General features: G+C 35.2%; 1 pseudogene; it reads right to left on the reverse strand.

Moving 5' to 3' along the window:
• Positions 1-203: 203 nt before the first annotated feature.
• LOC125808261 (cullin-1-like) lies at positions 204-16,763 on the reverse strand (annotated as a pseudogene).
• Between the last annotated feature and the right edge of the window lie 451 nt (positions 16,764-17,214).

Consider the following 17,214-nt stretch of genomic DNA (forward strand, 5'->3'; position numbering starts at 1 on the left):
CCCCGCATCCACCCCGCCCCATTGCCATCCATAGCTTTTGGAACTCTAATGAAAGCGCCCACATATATGTAATGTATTAGTAAAAACAGCAAAGCTTCCGCCAACTTCTTGACAAAAAATAAAGGTGGTGTGATATCTAAGAACTGGCACAGTTCCCTACTTATAGGCAAAAGTTAGAAAAATTATTTGTGCTACAATATCCCTATCAAGTGACATGGAGAAGCAAGTTAGTTGTATTCAATGTGATGTGCAGAGAACAAAAAAAATCTCAGCCGAGCACCCACATTATTGCTTCAGGCTAAATACTTGAACAAATTTGGGTTCTCTTTGTCTCTTTCTAAGTAATCTCTAGTGATGAGATCTTCAATTCGCTTTTTGTTTGCTTTGAAGTCAGGCTGCACAAATACGCAAAATTAATGATGTTATTAATATAAAATTATCAATCTCTATAACTAGAGCCAATAGCTATCTTCAGGATAAAGCAAAGTCCAAGATTGCAGTAGACACTTGCAAAGGAAATAGAGCCCATAAATAACTGATTACATGGCAAAGCAAGATCGTTAAAAATTTAAGCACAAAGCCCAATCATATTTTGTCCTTGTTCATCTCAGCTCACATAGGTTTTGAATTTGTAGGGTAAATTCTAGCTTTTCAAGAAATATGAATCCTCAAGGTCATGAACTAGACTAAATCACATAACTCAAAACTTATTTCCCGCAAGTTATACCATTTCTTTTAGGACCAACATAACTTTATCCATTGAGGAAGTTGAAACATGGATGTTTCCCAAAAAGTAACTACAGACAAAAAAATGATTTGCCTCCTCCCGTCATCTTTTGTGTTACATCGGTTCAAAAGAAAATGAAAATGATAGAGAAGCAAACGGAGAAGAAGAGAACGAACCATTTATACAAACTGCTGACCAATTCACATAAGGAAATTGTAAGTGGAAGATTGTCACCAAATAGTATATTTAGAGGTTTGGAAACTACTGAAAGATATCTCAACTTAAAGATTCTCTATCTCAACAATAAATGTCAAAAAAGTCGAGGTCAAGAAATTTCAAATGAGTTCTGGTCTCAAAAAGCAAAATTATGGAACAAATTGTGATGGAGACATTTAGAAGATTGAAGGAAAAGGTAAAATTGGTGTTTCTGTCATTCTGTCAAGTTATATTCGTTGGGAAAGAAAACCACTAATTTCACTCAAGTCAAATAAGACTATGTTTTAAAATATAATAGGATAAATAGAGTACAACTAAATGCAACCCCTCTAACTATTTTACCAAACACTATTCCCGATAATTAAATTTTTAAGATTACTTTCAACACCAAGAACCCTAAAGACCATGATCCTGAAAGAAAGTTGTCAAGTAATGAGGCAATAGTGTAATCCAAGCTGTTAACAATTTGTCAAAACAAGAAAAAAATTGCTACATTATCTGTCGTTATGAGCCCAGAAGGTAATATCCTTCAATTTGTTTACTGGCAAGCTGGAAAACGTCCACAACACAGTGTCATAAATAGCCCTCCAGTATCAAATTGAATGTCATGGTTATAGAGCATGAAAATCATATCAACCTTCCAAAAGTGATCTATTTCATTAAAGAAAATTCATAAATAGAAGGGTGCATACCTTAAACATTCAGCTCAACTGCTCAACACACTCCAACACTAGTTGTTGATGGGGAAGAACTTTCTGACTCTTCATAATGCGCACGATACAGGCATCAACTGCATAACGTCTATCTTTGTCTACATCCTCGACCACATTTTTCCTTTCATCCACAGGAGGTAATGGGACCTGGATAGTACAAATAAAACATGCCATTAGGAATAGGTGTCTATAGTGTGTTCATGAAGCATCACTAAAAAAATAGAGTTCTTTATCTATACCCTAATCCGCCTCATCCTGTCAGTGAACTTGGAGTTGAACTCCAAATGATCAGAAGACGAAACAATTCTATTGCTAGGCTCCTTGATCAAAATTTTATACTTGGCACATGAAAGGGATTGAAGCAATCTGACCAAGTTATCATCAGCCAAATTTAACTGACTCTTGATTTCTGAGTAACTCAATCTATCTGAAGAATTAAACAATAACAGAGTAGCAGCCTGAAAAAGCGGACATCATAAATCCATAAGTGTATTGTAACCAGCAGGGATAGTTCAATGGAATCATTAGACAGAGTAGTCACCTGATAAGTTCCCAGAATCAGTTCATTGGTTTTTGAATCAAACTTCCCGTTGATGTTACACGTACCCAATGAATAAATCCATGTCAATTTCCTGTGTTTCGTTTTTGTCTGATAGAATTCCTTGAAGACTTCTACACACTTCACCTGAGGCAAATAACACAACAAAGGTTACGTCATTCATTAATTCAGAAGAAAAAACTCATATAAGCAAACAGAAAGTGGATTTTCAAATTATCAAGAAAAGCTCCTCTTACCATTTCCACAGGGAGACACAAATCAAAAGATTTATAACTAGGCCAAAACCCAGTTGTAAGAACTATGACAGTTAAATCAATTCCAGGACTCGCGGTAGGGTTGTTGCTGAGATATTCTTGAAAATGGTTCTGATTTTTCCTAGCCAAAGTCAAGTCTGTCACCTGTTTTTGAGTTGCCATCCACAAGTTTTAATAAAACATTTTAATAGGAATGGGATAAACTATGAAAAGATATTATGTTTCCTCACCATTCCCTCCATCTTTGATGTGAACTGCCCACCACACTGTTGCTTTAGCTTTGTTAAGATAAGCCTTTCGTGGTCATCATTGGCATCAGGGGCGGACCTACAGTGGTATGAACCCACTTCGTTGAAAAATAACACTGTATATATATGTATATTTAATCAATTTTTAAAATTTTATATGTATATATTAAATTTTGAACCCACTAACACAAGTCTGAAGCTTAGCCGAGTGGTTGAGGGGGTTCAATTTTCCCAGCCAACCTGGGATCGAATCCCTATAGCCACATTTTAGTTTTAATTCGTTTTTTTTTTATATATAAACTTTCACACACGTTTTGTCCTCAAAGTAGGTGTAACTTTTGTCCTTTTAGTTACTTAGAAACTATAAAAAGTAGAACAACTTTTTACTTTTACATTTAAAAGTCCAATAGTCAACAACTTTTGTCCTTTTTGTTTTTAGTTTTTTTTTTTTTTTAAAAAAACTCAACCAAAAAGGCACTAATCCCTATTATTCTCAATTCTAAAAACTCTTTTATCTTCTTCTTTGTTGAAATCTTCTTGAACCTCTCTTACTTTCCCCCCCAAAATTTTGAGTATATTTTTTTGTTGAAGGAAAAAAACTCTCCTCGTCTCTCAAATCTCGCACAAGTATGTTTTTCGCTCTTGATTCTAGTCTTTATATATACATATATGATTATTGTGGTTATTTTTTATTTCTTCAACTAAAAAATTCCTTATCATTCTAAAATCAACAAAAAATTACAAATAATATTAGGTATATTTCTATGTATTCGATTTTGAAATTAAGGTTATAATTATTTTGTTTAATATTTTGTTTTTATTTGTTAAATGTTGAATGAAGAGAAATCATTCATAGTATTCTTTTATCTTCTTAGTTTATATTGAAGCCTAGTTTTTCGTCCATCTTGTTATTTACCGTCTCATTCATAAGTCAATGTAATTTTTTTTCAAATGTATTAACATTGTTTAGTATAGTTAGATATGTATGATGTTAGCCTCATAAAAGGGCATTGTCTAAATTGTAGTCTTTTGTTTTATTGATCTAACTTGAGGAGAATGCTTTCGACATAGTAATGTCAAGTTAATAAGATGCTATGGCAATTTATTAAAGTTAAGCAATGCAAATTGCAAGATCATTTAATTGAAATTCCATTTATTTAACAACACTTTGTTTAGTTACTTTCTAATTAGAATTTTAATTTGGTAATACAAGTTGAATATCAAATGAAGAGATTTTTCTCTCCTATATCCTCCAAGTTGCCACAATCAAGTTCATCCGCTCAAAATGCTCCTCGGGTGGAAGAAAACTTGAACCAATTAGAAGAAACTCATCATTCCCCTAAAAGTTTGAAACAAGGGGTAGATTTGGATTCTTTATCGGCAGATCCAAAGAAAAGAATACCCATTCGAGACTATCATCCGGATGAACGTGATGAGATTAGACGAGCATATATCCAAAGAGGTCCTCATCAACCTCGAATTCGCGAGTTTCCTCAAAGTGATCTTTTTGGATTAAAACGCCGTTTTAATCGCAAATGGTTTAAAAAATGTCATGATTGGTTGGAGTATAGTGTGACTGAAGATGCAACTTATTGTTTGTGTTGTTATTTATTTCAAGATGAAAGCATTCATCAAGGTGGAGGTGAAACATTTTCAAGTATAGGGTTCAGGAGTTCGCACAAAAAGAAAAGATTAGATACGCATATTGGTAAGTCAAACAGTGTTCATAATCAGGCAAAGAAGAAGTGTGAAGATCTAATGCGACAAGAACTATCAATTCAAGCCGCATTTGTTAAGCTATCAAATCAAACCAAGCTTGAGCACAAAATTCGCTTAAAGGCTTCAATTGAAGTGGCGAGACTTCTCTTGAATCAAGGATTGGCATTTCGTGGACATCGTGAAGATGAATCATCGCTAAACAAAGGTAACTTTCTTGAAATTCTTTCATGGTATGCGAAGCGGTGTGATAAAATTGATGAACTTGTGTTGAAAAAGGCTCCAAAAAATGACCAGATGACTTCTCATAAAATTCAAAAAGATATAGTCACTGCATGTAAGCTTGAAACAATTAAAGCTATTATGGAGGATCTAAACGGTGACTATTTTTCATTGTTAGTTGATGAATCTTGTGATATATCACGTAAGGAGCAAATGTCAATTGTTTTGCGTTATGTTGATAGAAAGGGGTCTGTGGTGGAAAGGTTCATAGGAATTATTCATGTTCATGATACTAGTGCTTTATGTTTGAAAGAAGCTATTGTTAACTATCTTGTGCAACATTCTTTGAGTTTATCTTTTATACGGGGGCAATGCTATGATGGAGCTAGCAACATGCAAGGGCGTTTAAGTGGCCTTAAAGTTTTGATTCAACAACAAAGTAAATCAGCTCATGCAATTTATTGTTTTGCTCACCAACTTCAGTTAACTCTTGTTGGGGTATCTAAAAAATGCCTTCAAGTTGGAGAACTTATATTGTTGGTTTCTAATGTCTTAAATATAGTGGGAGGTTCTTTTAAACGTATGGATGAACTTCGAGAATCTCAAGCAAAAAAAGTTCAAGTGGCACTTGATATGGGTGAGGTTGAAAGTGGTAAGGGATTGAATCAAGAACTTGGTCTTGCTAAAGCTGCCAATACTCGGTGGGGTTCACATTACAAATCTTTTAAGAACTTCATTAGTATGTTTGGCTCTATTACTGAGGTTCTTGATACTATTGTTGTTGATTCTGAATCTGTTGAAGAAAAAACTAAGGCAACCAGATATCTTAAAGTTTGTCAAACATTTGAGATTGCTTTCATATTGCATTTAATAAGAGATATTTTAGCGATCACAAATGAGCTTAATGAGTCTTTACAAAAGAAAGAACAAGATATTGCAAATGCCATTCTACTTGTTAAAGTGGTGAAGAAACAATTGCAAGATTTAAGGAATGAAGGATGGGACTCACTTATCGAGAATGTGTCTACATTTTGTGTCAAGTATGATATTTTGATACCTAATTTTGATGAGTTCTATGTTAATTTTGGAAGATCTCGACGTAAAGTTGCTGAGTATACTATTTCACATCACTATCGTGTGGAAGCATTTTTTTAAGATTATTGATTGGCAGCTTCAAGAACTCAATGATCGTTTTAATGAGGTTAGAACAGATTTGCTTATTGAAGTTGCTTGCTTAAATCCAGTTGACTCATTTTCTAGTTTTGACATCAAGAACATATTGAGAATGGCTGAATTATATCCTGATGATTTTGGTGAAAATGCAATGGTTACTCTTAGGAATCAGCTAGAGACTTATATAGTTGATGTCCATGATGTTGATAAAATGTTCTCCAACTTAAAAGGGCTTGGCGATCTTTCTGAAATGCTAGTTAAGGTAAAGAAGCATTTAAATTATCCTCTTGTGTTTCGCCTTATAAAATTTGCGTGGCTCCTACCGGTTGCTACTGCTACAGTTGAAAGAGCTTTCTCGGCAATGAAGTTGATCAAGAGTGAATTGCGAAATCGAATGGATGATGATTTTCTGAGTAGTTGTATGGTGCCTTATGTAGAGAAAAGAATATTTAATACTATTTCTAATGAGAGTATTATGAATAGGTTTCAAGAAATAAAAACTCGTAGAATAGAATTGTAATGACATATTTTAATTAATCAAAATTTGTTTTGTTTGCATTTTTGCTTATTTATTTTTTATATCTTGAACCCACTTCATGAAAATCCTGGGTCCGCCACTGATTGAAACTTTTATCGAAGAGCAATCGACGAGAAAGCATCTTCCTATCACACCAAGACAATGGACATTCCAAACGGTAAATGAAGATTCAACCTAACTAAGGTAACTATATCAATAAACTGTTGGACTATCTAACCCACCTTTAGAACTCCGCAAAAAAGTCTTGTCACTAATGTAAGCGAGAAGCTTGACCACCTACAAAAATTCAAACCATTATTATGATAACATCACTTGGCTGAAAGATGGACTTCTAGGAAATGAAGTGATTTGAAGTGCATGCTATACCTTATCCAAGGTCTCCTCAATATCATCATCACTGAGTTTTTCACTCTCACCTCTCTTAAGAATATTATCACAAAAAGAAGCAAGGAGCTCTGCACTTGAACAACCAGATACAATCTTGTTGCAGAAGACCTCAAATGCCTCATTGAGAGCCTGTATATGTCAGACTTTAGACATCAGAAACACTGACAAATAACTTTGAAGTAAAAAAGATCAACATACAATTGTTAACAACGGAATATACCTTATGAAAGAGAGTGTTATTAGCAAAATAGTTCGTAACATAAGCCATATACTTATCGTGAAACTCAATCAACTTTCTAACAAAGACTTGCGGAAGGGATGGAATCCATGGTAAATATATTTACATTACATAAAAGTGAAATCAGAATAAAGGAATATGGTTTTACCTGCTCTCATGAGCCTGAACTTTTGGCCTGTACAAAAAACACATAAACACTTCAAATAGAAACACCAGCAGAATTATCAGGAACAAAAATTTCTTGAACCCACGAGGACAGCAAGGCTGCAAAGGAACTTCACACACACACACACTATTGAGATTAAGAGGAATGGATACATTTAGAATTAGTTAATTTAGTGTAGACGTCATATTAATTAATTCATCGAGTCTGTTAGAATTAGTTAGTTAGCTGTCAAATCACGTGGTAGTTGCTTTCTTTCAGTTAGTTAGACTTTAGATATTTTTCTCATCCAGTTGTATAAATACCAGTCTGAACTACCATTGTACACAATTAATTCAGAATGTAGAATTTCATTCTTTTTCTCTAATCAAGCTTTATGCTCTCATCATCAATGGAGGTTTCGTCTTCTCAAACCTCTCATTTTAACATGGTATCAGAGCTAGGCTAGGACACTTTGTTCTTCCTCTTTCTCTTCGTCTTTAATTTCTGCATCAAAATCTTCTCTTTTCCCCAATTTTTCTTCGATTTTTCCTCTGATTAGAAATGGTAAATCTCACATCTGCTAGCACTGATTCAGCTAGCACTACCTCATCTGGAATTGATACGGGAAGTCATTTTTACATTCATCCCTCAGATAGTCCTGGTGCAGTACTTGTACCTGTTTCTTTTAATGGCACTGGATTTCACTCTTGGCGCCGTAGTGTGCTTCGATCTTTGTTGGTGAAGAACAAGCTAGTCTTTATCAATGGTGAGTGTAAGAGACCAGATACAAATCATTCCACTTATCGTCAATGGGTGAGGTGCGACGATATGGTTACCTCTTGGATTCTCAATTCTCTAAGTCGAGATATTGCAGACAGTGTTGAATATGTCAATGATGCTCTGGAACTATGGACAGAACTGGAGGATCGTTATGATAAAACAAATGGAGCAAAATTATATCAGACTCAGAAGGAAATTAATGATCTTAATCAAGGTATTCTCGATATCACTACATACTATACTCGCATGAAGAAGCTTTGGGAAGAGCTGAACAATTTATGTGTTTTAAGTCAGTGCAATTGTGTGTGTGTGTGTGGAGCTAAGGCTAATATTCATAAGGCAGAACAAGATAAACGTCTGATTCAGTTTCTCATGGGTTTGAATGTCGTGTATACCACAATTAGGGGAAGTATTTTGATGATGAATCCCTTACCTTCTATGGCACAAGCTTTTGCATTGTTAGTACAAGAGGAGAAACAAAGGGAATTCAAGCCCAACAACAACCAAATGTTTGCTGAAAGTAGTTCCCTCATAGCAAGTTCATCAGGTTCAGGAGGAAGAAATTTTCAAACAAATTATTCTGTTCCCAACACAACACCTAGAGGGAGACCTTTTTGTGAATTCTGTAAAAGGTCAGGTCACATTAAAGAAAAATGCTACAAGCTACATGGTTACCCAAACAATTATGGTACAAACCAGCATCAGAAAGCTCCTAATCATGATCAGTATTATAGTACAAACCAGCATCAGAAAGCTCCTAATCGTGATCAGTACAATTCAAGAAATCAGGCACACAATACTTACTCAAATCAAAGGCATAACACTAAGGGTGGAGCAACAAACTCTGTAAGAATATCCTGTGATGAAGCTGTTGGTGGACAGAAAAGGGAATTAGATTTTCATAGTGAAGCTCAAGGTAATGCAAATATCAGTATCACCAAGGAACAATATGACCAAGTTGCTCATTTGTTGAACCAGTTCCAGGACTCTAACTCTGTGGCAGATCAAAATGATGGAGCATGTGGAGCTGTGAACTTTGCAGGTATCTTTGCTTGCTCTTCCTCTCCTGATTTTGTTAAACTCTCATGTGAATGTTTCAAAACAAGGACTGATTTATGGATATTAGACTCAGGAGCATCCCACCATATGACTTTTAACAAAAATCATCTTGTGAATATGATCATTCTACCCTGTCCTATGTTAGTCAGATTACCAAATGGATATAGAGTTAAAGTTACTGAGGTTGGTAGTGTGCATCTTACCCCCAAGATCACTTTGTCCGGAGTACTTTATGCCCCTTCTTTCAAATACAATTTAATCTCCATCAATTCTCTAGTAAATCATCTCAAATGTACCGTCTCTTTTTCTAACACTTCTTGTCTACTGCAGGCCCCTTCACTGAAGAGGCCTCTGGAGATTGGTAAAGTACATGATGGTCTCTACTTCCTTTGCTCAGATTGTTTACAAAAGACTAGCCACAATGATCAACAACAACATCCTACTTCTTGTTTTCCTTTATCTAGCAATAAGATTCAATGTGTTCCTCTTTCATGTACTTCTCACTCAAATGTAATCAGTTCCTCTCTTGTTAGTAATAAAGATAATGTTGCTGGCACATCTTTCATTTCTTTTCCTGCTGATAGCATGGATTTACTGTGGCACTATAGACTTGGTCATGTACCCTTTGTAAAAATGAAAGGCATATCCTCTATACGTGTGACTTTCTCACCAAAACAACCTTTCTTTTGCCCCATATGCCCAATGGCCAGGCAATCAAGATTACCTTTTCCACAAAAATCCCACACTACCACTAGCATTTTTGAACTACTACATGTTGATCTCTGGGGTCCCTACCAAACAACAACTCATGACAATTTTCGATACTTCATTACTTTAGTAGATGATTTTAGCAAGTCCACTTGGACACATCTTCTTAGCAGTAAAAGTAATGCCCTCCATATCATCAAAGCCTTTGTCCTCATGGTTGAGAACCAGTTCAAAACCACCATTAAAACAATTAGATCAGATAATGGACTGGAATTCACCAACAATGAATCCATTATGTTTTTCCAGAATAAGAGAATTATTCACCAAAAATCTTGTCCATATACCCCACAACAAAATGGGGTGGTGGAACGAAAACACAAATACATTCTTGAAACAGCAAGGGCTCTCCTTTTTCAATCAAAACTCCCAGTGAAATACTGGGGTGAATGCATACTTACCTCCACATACCTCATCAATAGACTACCTTCTTCCCCTCTCCACAATAAATGCCCCTATGAGATTTTATATAAATATCAACCCTCATACTCACATCTAAAGAGTTTTGGGTGTCTTTGCTATCCTACCATTCCAAAACCTCACAGAACCAAATTTGAACCTAAAGTTGTACCACATGTGTTTGTTGGATATCCCTATGCTACAAAGGGTTACAAAGTCTTAAATCTGTCCACTAAGAAAATCCATATCTCAAGGGATGTCATCTTTCATGAAACCATTTTTCCTTTTGCCATGACTAAGGATACTACTCATTTTCCATCATTCCCTTTTCATTCTGTGACCCTACATGACTATCCCATGTCTTTTAATGATAATTCTTCCCCTGCTGTGCATTGTGATCAAGATCAACTAGATAATAATAATATACCTGTTGCTGTACCTACTGCTGACCATACTTCACCTGTTAATACACTCTCCATACCACCCCTTAGAAAATCCCAAAGAACTCATAAAGTCCCTACATATTTGTCTGACTATGTTCACACACTACCATCTTCAGGTACATCCTTCACACCACAATCTTCATCCCTTAGTGCCCTTTTTACCCTTAGACATCATATTTCTCCTGTTGTTTTGAATCCTGACAGTCAGTCTTTTGTAATGAATGTTTCTCATGATTGTGAACCTAACTCATTTGAGGAAGCATCTGTGGATCCTGCATGGCAAAAGGCTATGACACAAGAGTTCCTTGCCCTGCATGACAACAATACTTGGACTCTCACAACTCTGCCAAAGGGTAAGAAGTCCATTGGTTGCAGGTGGGTTTATAAAGTCAAACACAAGGCTGATGGGACCATAGAAAGGTATAAAGCTAGGCTGGTGGTAAAGGGATATACTCAACATCATGGCATAGATTATACAGAGACATTTTCACCTGTTGTCAAGATGACAACTGTGAGGGCACTCACTGCCACTGCTGCAAAGAAACAATGGAATATATATCAACTTGATGTTAATAATGCTTTTCTTCATGGAGATCTACATGAGGAAGTGTATATGGATGTGCCACCAGGTTTGACCACCCCTCACAAAGGTCTAGTTTGTAGACTTAACAAGTCATTATATGGTCTAAAACAGGCTAGCAGACAATGGTATGAGAAATTGACTGAAGCACTTCACACAAGAGGCTATGTTCATTCCCTCCATGACTACTCTTTGTTTTACAGAAAAAGAGGTGCATCTACTGTCTTCCTAGGTGTTTATGTTGATGACATCCTACTCACAGGAACAGTCACTGCTGAAATTGATAAGCTTAAAAGGTTCCTTGACAGTCAGTTTAAAATCAAAGATCTTGGCAGACTGCATTACTTTTTGGGCCTGGAAGTTTTGTACAAAGATGATGGGATTATGATTTCTCAAAGGAAGTTTGTGTTAGACCTCCTCAAGGAATTCAACTGTGTTCACATGACTCCTTTATCATCTCCCCTTGATCCAAATGTTAAGCTAAGATCACATGAAGGAAAAGCCCTGGATGATCCTACTTACTATAGAAAATTAGTTGGCAAACTGAACTTTCTTACAAACACCAGACTTGATCTTGCTTATGGTGTGCAACTTCTTAGCCAATACATGCAGGATCCCAGGGAGCCTCATTTACAAGCTGCTTTTCACATGCTAAGGTATCTCAAGAAGGATCCTACTCTTGGTGTTTTTATGTCCTCGTCTGCCAATTTCGGAGTACAAGCCTACTGTGACTCTGATTGGGCTGCCTGCCCTGACTCAAGGAAGTCTGTTAGTGGTTATATTGTATTGTTGGGAGATAGTCCTGTTAGCTGGAAGTCCAAGAAACAAGAAACAATCTCCCTTTCCTCAGCTGAAGCAGAGTACAGGTCTTTGAGAAAGGTAGTGGGAGAACTGACTTGGTTGCAAAAATTATTTGAGGAATTGACTGTACCTCAAAATGGACCATTCCCTGTATATTGTGATAGCCAAGCAACCATTCACATTGCAAGGAACCCTGTATTCCATGAACGTACGAAGCACATTGAAGTGGATTGCCATTTTGTAAGGACTAAGCTTCAAGAGGGGCTCATTACATTGCATCACATTGACACTACTGCTCAGTTAGCTGATATCCTTACCAAAGCACTTACTGGGATTAAACATTCTACTCTTTTGGACAAGTTGGCTTCGATTACTTCTCCTCCAACTTGAGGGGGGGTATTGAGATTAAGAGGAATGGATACATTTAGAATTAGTTAATTTAGTGTAGACGTCATATTAATTAATTCATCGAGTCTGTTAAAATTAGTTAGTTAGCTGTCAAATCACGTGGTAGTTGCTTTCTTTCAGTTAGTTAGACTTTAGATATTTTTCTCATCCAGTTGTATAAATACCAGTCTGAACTACCATTGTACACAATTAATTCAGAATGCAGAATTTCATTCTTCTTCTCTAATCAAGCTTTATGCTCTCATCATCAATGGAGGTTTCGTCTTCTCAAACCTCTCATTTTAACACACACACACACATATATATATGTGTACTTATTTCTACATAAATGCTTTCAACTCCGCTAAAAAGTTTTGTTATTTAAATGGTGTATCATGCATTACCCCTTCCCCTGCTGATTTCTCCTATTCACAATTTAAAAGGACTTTATACTCACATGTAATTAGTAGATAATCATCGTTTTAAAGTGAAACCATTAAAAATATGAATCAAGAACATGGACAATTCACCTTGCTATTTGTCGTATCTTCAGCTTGTTGCACCAAGACCATGCCTTCAGCAACGACATGCTGCAGCAGATGTTTAGCGAACTTAGGAAACTAAATAAATAATTCTTTTGCTGCTCAGTGACTGGCATTAAGTGATAGAGAATAAAAATACCTGCTTAAACATATTTGAAACAGGTTCCAATCCCTTGGGGATTCTATGGAATAGCCTATACATTCGAGATAAATCCTTTACCTGAGTGTACAAAAGAGAGTCGGCAGTAAGGGCAAAAGAGAAGAACATTGAATTACATGTAAAATACATTGAAACTTCCCAAAAATGATGAAAAGCAACACAAGAATTCAATACCTTATTATCTCTAAGCAATACTCGGCATCCATAATGCTCCTTCTCAAGTAACTGATTGGTATATACAACCAACAATTCATTTTGCACTTTCTGCAGGCACAAATTTGGTCTCAACATTGATAGCAAATCCAACTAAAGGAATATTGTCAACATGTAAAAAGTCTGAATTTCCAGCATTCAAACTTAAGTATATATCGGGAGAAAACTTTAAAGCAATGAAATAAATGATAAGTGCATCGTAGAAAAATGAAATTGCCAACTTTACTTTTCATATTTTATTTCCCTGAACAAATTGAAAAGACCACTGTTTATTCGGTACGTTTTCGCTCGAACAGAGAAATAGAACACTTAAGAATTGTACACTTGTGGATTTTATTTTATAACTCAAACACATTATATATATGATCCTTAGAATTGTGCACTCATGGTTATGAGGTACACGGGCAAACCACATACTCATAGACTACTATCACATAAACAAAAAGGCAACATCTACCCTGTCAAGGAGTGGGACTATATTTGCAACTTCGACTCTAAACCAAAAAGGAAAGCAGGTAGTCAATCAAAGTGTTGAGCATTAATAACTCTTCCCCCTTCGAAGAGAAATAAACTGTAAACAACCTTTTTGACAAGTTGAATAATTTATTAGAAGAGAGCAAACAATCGAATTGCAACAGACATAAAATGAAGGATACGGCCAACCAAAAAATAGAAATGCATAAAACCTTAGGAGGTAATCATTTTAAGCTTGCCTTCTAAAAGGTTTTAGAAAAAATATTAGAACTTGAAAGGCATCCATTACACAGACATATAACAACTAAATCACATTTTTCAATATATAATTGTAGTGTCTGAGCCAGCTTGTGCTGGCCCCGACTAATTCCACGGGGCACCTGCTACCTCCCCCAGCATAACACAAAATCACATAGTATTTATCTATGCTCAATTTTTTTTTAAAAAGGTTCTTCAAAAGTTAAGATTTCAAGTTGCTAAAGCAAATTCAGATGCTGACCTTTAGAAGTTTTGTCTCACTAAGAACATGGAGATAATGAGACACTCTATCTTTCTCTTTCTTCAAGCACTCCTATGCCTGATTTAGCAAAGCACGGGTATCACAATTTACTGTGACAATTTAAGGCAATAACCAAATAATTTACGAAATCACATCAACTGTAAAAATGAATTGTACCTTCAACATATAATCTGGACAAGAATCCTCCACAGTCCAACTTGAAGCTTTCCGAGAATAATAAGCTGCAGTATCTTTAAGCATTGCATCTTCAAAATCATTCTCATAATACTCCATTTCCCCATACCAATTCCAACAAATATTTCAAGCACATTCTTCAGTAGACCTCTGTCAATCTGCTCACCCTCACGTTCTTGTTCAATCTAATACAAAAGGACTCTTAATCAGACCGTCATAACTAAAATAATATTGCAAGAGTTGGGATCAACTGACAGTAGGAAGAAACATAAAAAAAAGAGGATATGATACTTGCCAACACATTAACTGCATCTCTAGCTTTACCGTTCAACTCCTGATAAATCTATTGTCAACAAAAACATAAATAAATTACCAACAAAACAAAGATATGAAGAAAGCAAAAAAGAAAAGATACAACTATGTTGTCAATAATTATATAGGAGATGCAAGAAACAAACCAGATCACGGAAGCACATCAGACCAACTTCATGAAGTCCAGGTAGCGACCTTCGGGCAATAAAATAACGGTCGAGATAATGGAAGAACCATGAGAGCCACCTAACCAAAAGTTTGTGATTCGCCCATCTTTTCACAAACTCCCTCAACATAAACTCATCATGCCTCTCTTGTAAAGCAGGCAGAACCTAATAAAGGAAAATACAAATTGCAAAATTGAACAGTAACAGAAGAGCAAGTAGAGTAAATTTCAATTATCATGAGAAAAAAAGTCAATGCTTCTTACCGTAGAATTGATATATTCTACAAATGCTTCCCTGTACTTCTCATACAACTGTTGTGAGTAATCATTTGGCGGCTTCTGTGTGCACATGTTATATATAATTCTACATTTCAATTAAGGAAAAACTTTCTTCCATGTTAAGTGTAGTTCACTAATAACCAAGAAGTTAGTTGTTTAAGACACCATGAGAGCAAAGCGGTTGTAGGCAGGGTTTACCATATTTTAAAGATTGAAAAAAATAAAACAATGTGTGTACATATATATTAAAGAACAAATATTTTATACATAAAGACAAATTTCAAGCGCACGAAACCCTAAGGATACGTGTAGAGCATCATGTACTCTTCAGAGCTGAAAGAATGTTGTTGTCCTTCTAAAATTTTCTTCAATTTAGTGATTCCCCTTTGCATAAATTCCCATCCTTCCTCCAACTCAATAATCTTCAGTTGGCTCATTGCCATCTTAGAAGCACGTATTTTACGTCCACCTATATGACCAATTGAAAATTACATGTATCACAACGCTACACCATATAACAAGCACCATACAGAAAAAGCTAATCACAACCCAACTAGTAATCATTAGCAAAAACAATGCCGATTAAGAAGAAAAAAATATCCTCAATGTACATAGGTGGCAACAACAAGAAGCAACTTCTCAATTAATAATCAATTAAAAATACAATGCCAATTCAACTTTCAAGTTTCAATGATAAAGAAGTTGTTTATAATCAATGTATTCAGGTGACAACAAAAAGCAACAACTTTTACAGTTAGCTTAATATAGGTTCACAAAAATTTATCAGCACTCTAGCATTTTAAGATAGAAAATTTTCTAACACAGTTTGCATTAATAGAGCTCCAAAGTCATAACTCATAAACTTTCATTATTTAGTTTACACTATTTTTCGATTGAACTCCATCACATACCCCAGTAGACATCTCCAATTCAGATTTCTGGTTCGCTTTCCGCTACCTTTTTGTTCTCATCCCTCTTATCGTTCTCCATCTAAGTATTAATTAATGCCAAAGTTCTATTTTCTGATTTTGATTGAGATTTTTTGGTTAATTTCATTAGGATTTGCATGAATTTAAATCAAACGCATAATTATTATGAGAATATAAACATATTAGGTCATTGTTCTACCCTAAACACAGTCAAAATCATCAAGAAAAACGCTGATAAACCACAACGAGTGATCCTATCTATTCAAACACGATACACGATGAAACGATGAGTAACGACTATACAAAACAAGTTGTTAGCACGATCTTAAACCCTAGAAAAGTTAACAACCACAAAAATCAGCAAAACAAAGCTAAATCATAATCTCCTAATCGCTTACCGGAGAAAAGAATCGATCACCGGAGACCTGAATCACAATCGCCCTCTCACCCTCCCGTTGATGAATGAATTCTATTTTTTCGAAACTCTGAAACAATGCGGTGAATAAAAAGAGAAACTCTCAAAACCTTTAGAATCAGTATATTTTTATAGAGAAAAAGGGTAGACAGTGAGGCGGTTGAATTTCAACCAAATTACACTTCCAGAGTCCAGATTTCGCTTGAAAAAGTATTTGAAGATTTCCTTTCTATTATTAATTTGAGTTTTTTTTAAGAATACACAACCATTAATTAGTATTAGTATTAATTTACTACAGACAAAACAATAGTCATAAACGGAAAACTATATTAGTAAAAAATAATCATAGATGCTAATTACGTACCATTGATTATGACTCAACTATTTAGTCATAAACGGAAAACTATATTAAAAATAGTCATAAATGGTAATTACGTACAATTGATTATGACTCAACTATTTCAAGATCTCTTGAAACTAATCAATTATCTTACAACAACATATATACTCAAAGACTTTATGATAATGCTACAATTTTGTAATAAGTTACTTAACATAATGAAAAACACGTTCCCCAAGTCCTTATGCTCTCATCTTCACTAATCAATGGTATCTTTTTTGTCTTTATTTTCACCTAAACTTGAAGCACTTATTTGAACCATAATTTTTTATATTTATAG

This window comes from Solanum verrucosum, unplaced genomic scaffold (assembly GCF_900185275.1).
Source record: "Solanum verrucosum unplaced genomic scaffold, falcon-dt-bn FXZP01000234.1, whole genome shotgun sequence".
Classification (NCBI taxonomy): domain Eukaryota; kingdom Viridiplantae; phylum Streptophyta; class Magnoliopsida; order Solanales; family Solanaceae; genus Solanum; species Solanum verrucosum.